The sequence below is a fragment of the Miniopterus natalensis genome, chromosome X (genome assembly GCF_054644295.1).
Source record: "Miniopterus natalensis isolate mMinNat1 chromosome X, mMinNat1.hap1, whole genome shotgun sequence".
Taxonomy (NCBI): Eukaryota; Metazoa; Chordata; class Mammalia; order Chiroptera; family Miniopteridae; genus Miniopterus; species Miniopterus natalensis.
This window is the reverse complement of record NC_142103.1, coordinates 1,709,431-1,714,092: the sequence shown is the minus strand read 5'-3', so window position 1 is coordinate 1,714,092 and position 4,662 is coordinate 1,709,431.

The window sequence follows — 4,662 nt, the reverse complement described above, 5'->3', positions numbered from 1 at the left end:
CTTTATTTGTTGAAGCTATAGGATCTATGAAAGCACTTTATGGTCAAATAAGGTCTTAAGGTTATGTGTTTTTTTCCATTTGGAAATTAAAGCACACTGTTCCAGGCCTTATATAACAAAAATTAATAAGATATGGATCATCACCTTTCCTCCCATGAGATCCAGTGGGAAAAACTAATGTTATATATAAAATCATAACATAAGGCACAATTAAAGTCCACCCACTGAATGGGAGAACGTATTCACTAGTGATACATCTAATAAGGGGTTAATTTCCAAAATCATAAAGAACTCATACAACTCAACACCAAACAAACAATTCAGTTAAAAAATGGGCAAAGGACCTGAATAGACACTTCTCCAAAGAGGACATGCAGATGGCCAAGAGACACATGAGAAAATGCTCAATGTTACTAATCATCAGAGACATGCAAATTAAAACCACAATGAGGCATCACTTCACACCTGTCAGAATCAACAAACAAGTGCTGGCGAGGGTGTGGAGAAAGGGGACCCTGGTGTACTGCTGGTGGGAATGCAGACTGGGCCAGCCACTGTGGAAAATAGCATGGAGGTTCCTCAAAGTATTAAATGTGGGACTGCAATTCCACTTCTGGGAATTTATCTGAAGAAACCCAGAGCACTAATTTGAAAGAATACAGGGTGGGGCAAAAGTAGGTTTACAGTTGTCCTTATGGAAAATAATACAATAATTAATAAATAGTACAAGAATAAACTCTGAGTTTCACATACTCACAACTGTGCACCTACTTTTGCCCCGCCTTGTATATGCACCCCTATGTTCATTGCAGCATTATTTACAATAACCAAGATATAGAAGCTAGCCAAGTGCCCATCAGTAGATGTGTGGCTAAAAAAGCTGTGGTATATATGTAAAATGGAATATATAACTTGGCCATAAAAAAAGAATGAAATCTTACCATTTACAACAACATGGGTGGACCTAGAGGGTTTTGTGCTGAGTGAAATAAGTCAGACAGAGGAAGACAAATGCCATATGATTTCACTTATATGTGCAATCTAAAGAGCAAAATAAAGGAGCAAACAAAATAGAGACTCATAGATACAAAGAACTGACTGACGGTTTACAGAGGGAAAAAGAGTTAGGGGGATGGGTGAAAAAAGTGAAGGGATTAAGAAGTGCAGATTGGTAGTTACAGAACAGTCACAGGATACAAAGTATAGCATAGGGAATATAGTCAATAATATTGTGATAACTGTGTGTGGTGTCAGATGGGTACTGGAAACATCAGGGGGACCACTTTGTAAAGTATATGATTGTCCAACCTCTATGCTATACACCTGAAACTAATACAAAATAATGAATGTAAACTGTAATTGAAAAATAAAATTTAAAAATAACATAAGGTACAATTAAGTACACACTGCCACAGAAATATAAGGAAAATTCTAGCTTTTGTAATTACTTATTAGCATGGAGAAACTAAATTGATGCCATCATTTTCTGCGATTGTTGTTAAGTATTTATTGTTTCCTATCTCTGAGGTTGGGGTTACTCAAAACCAGAGTTCTCTTCATCCATTGGAAACCTTTTGATATTTGAATGGTGACATATTTTCCAATGTCCCAAGAGCAATGAAAGCCCAGGACACAGCCCTGTATATAAGAAATAATAGCCCGGCCGGGCGTGGCTCAGCCGTTGACCGTCGACCTAGGATCCAGGTGATCAGGGTTCGATTCCCGGTCAGGGCACATGCCCGGGTTGCAGGCTCGATCCCCAGTTGCGGGCATGCAAGAAGTAGCCCATCAATGACTCTCTCATCATTGATGTTTCTATCTCTTCCCCTCCCTCTCCCTTCCTCTCTCTGAAATCAATAAAGATATATTAAAAATAAAAATTAGAAAAAAGAGAAATAATAGTGAAAGAGATTTCTAATGTGAGCATCCAAACCAAAATTCATGGAGAGGGAACATGGCAGACATTCTGGTTCAGGGCAAAGACTAAAGTCAGACTGCTTGAATTTAAATCCTGATTCCTCCTTACTATCTAAATCTTGGGTAAGTTAATTAAGCTTCCTGTGCCTTAGTTTTACCATATATAAAATGGGGATAATAGTAGCACTTACTAGAATTGAGTTAATTTATGTAAAGGAATTAGAATAATATTTAGTACATAATAAATGCTCAATAATCTCAGTATCATTATTAATGTTAAAGACTGGGATCATCATATTTTAATTTATAACCTTTCAAATGTAATTGTCCTGTCCAAAGAATACCTTAAGGAAATGCATAAATATGCAGATAATCAGATACAATAATGCTCAACAGAGTGCTGTTGATGATGGTGGGGAAAAAAGAAAACCTAAATTTACAACAACAGGGAAATGGCTAAAGTAATACTGACTCATCTACACAATGAAATTTTATATAGCTATTAAAAATGGCAAAATGTAGGCAAGTATGTATATTTTTAAACACAACTAATTATAGCTATGCTTACTTACAGTGAAAGAGAAAAAAGCAAGTCACAATGATACTAGGGTGATCTCATTTTAATGTATATACAAAAAGGATCTTATTAATCATAGGGGACAAAAAAAAGTCTGTGGAGGTATATAAAATCAAACTTAACTATAGTGTAAGTAGCAAGATTAAGAATGATTTTTTCCCTTTTTATTATCTGTATCATTTTTTCTATAATGGACAAGAAAAACACATGTGATACTTTAAAAAAATCTTTCAGATTTTACAAAGAAGAAAGATGTTTTTGATAATAACACCATCTATTGTAGAGAACATAAGAAACATGAAGAATCAGTTAGGAGAGCCAGTATACATGAATTAGACTCCAGTGAGAAGCTATGTCTAGACACACCATTTTAGCTCAATTTACGTCTCTTTAAATATGTAATTCAACAAAATGTTTTTGTTTGTTTAATCTGACTATAAGGCCAATTTAATAATTTGGCCAAAAGTTCAATTTGCTAAAACTTTTACTTATCTTGGGATAAAATTATTTTGATTCCTCCTGCAATGCTAAGCCCTAGAACACAAGGATGCATTTCTCTCCTTTTAGCACCCAAGTCAACCTGGAAACAAACTTTTTCCTGTGAATCCCTAGAGCCCAAATCAGGCAGAGTGGGATTTTCCAAAGGACCTCCCCAAATATATAGGTGAGAATTCAAGGAAAAGGAGTATGCAGGAAGTAAGGAGTACCTAACACAGGCAAGTTTTGTTTTCCCTTTAAGTTGACTTGCTTTCAGAGCTCTCCATCATCTCCATTCTGCCTGTCTCCAACCCTGTTTCTAGGTGGAGGGTTCATACCCACCACCAGGTAGCTGCCTCCTAAACACCTACACACTCATGGGTTAGTCTTTCCTAAGTGCTATGGAAGACACAAGCCACATCTGGTTATTTCAACTTAAGTTTAACTTAATCCAATTTAAAATTCATTTTCTCAGTCACACTGGGCTTAATTCAAGGGCTTTGTAGTCAAATATGGCCAGTGGCTATTGTATTAGATAGCACAGAACCCATCTATCATTATGGAAACTATTGGACAGTGCTGCTGTAGAGTCTCAACCACTCTCAAGCAAACCTAAAACTATTGGACAGTTCTGGTTTGCTCTGATGATTGAGTTTTTCCCCCAGATAATTTGATCAGAGCCAGGAATTACTTCCTGCTTTAGGTGGGGACACAGCCCCCTGTATCCATACTCTAGCCTCAACTTGGTACGGATTCATTTTCTATCCCTTCATCATAGAGCAACTGTAACTATAACTCAACTGAAGTTACCTACTTCAGTAATAAGGCTGATGTCTCACAACAGGTTCTATTTCCAGATCGAATCCCTCCCTGGAAATCCTCCTTTGGAGCAGAATTCCACAAACAGGAGGCATGTGTTATTCATTAGTTGTCCATTCAATAACTAAGTCATCCTGATATTTTGTTTTAGTTCCTAATGGAGTCTTGTGCAATCATCACTGCCTTGATTCTATTAACTTCCTCTGATCCTTCCTCAGATTTTGCATAATGTGGAAATTTTACACTGAGCCAATCTCCTGGGTAACTGAAACTCTTCTGTAGCCTGTGAAGCTGTAACTACTGAAAGGAACATCTTTCTGGCCTTTTGGTTTACAGTCCTCACCAAATTCATAAATTATTACACAGAGTGTCCCTTGGGGATAATATTTTGCTTCAAGTACCGACTTAATGACTCAGCCTTTCTCGAGGTTTTCTTCACCTCCTACATACCTGGGGTGCTTATTAAAAACAAAATTATCTAGACTGATTTCTTACAGTCTTAAAGTGACCTCACTGAGTTACAGATTCAAATGCTCTAGTGCCATAGCTTTCTAAGTTTTTCGAGCATGACCCTCTAGTGACCTAGCATGTGCACCAGTGCACACACATAAGAGGTAAATGTGTCAAAGCAATACTTGTCCTCACTTCATGTGATGCTTAAAATATTCTAATTTTGTTCTATTTTTTAAATTTTTTTCATTGTTTTATTTAATCACCAAGTAATAGCTTCAAATTGGTGTGGACTGTTATGGCTGAGGCAAGAGATGCCTAATTTAAAGTAGCCTAGGTGAAGGGAGTATGTTAAGAGGGCAGGGGGGAGAGAGGGACTGGATGAAAGAAGGTGAAGGGATTAGCCAAAGAACATCTATGCA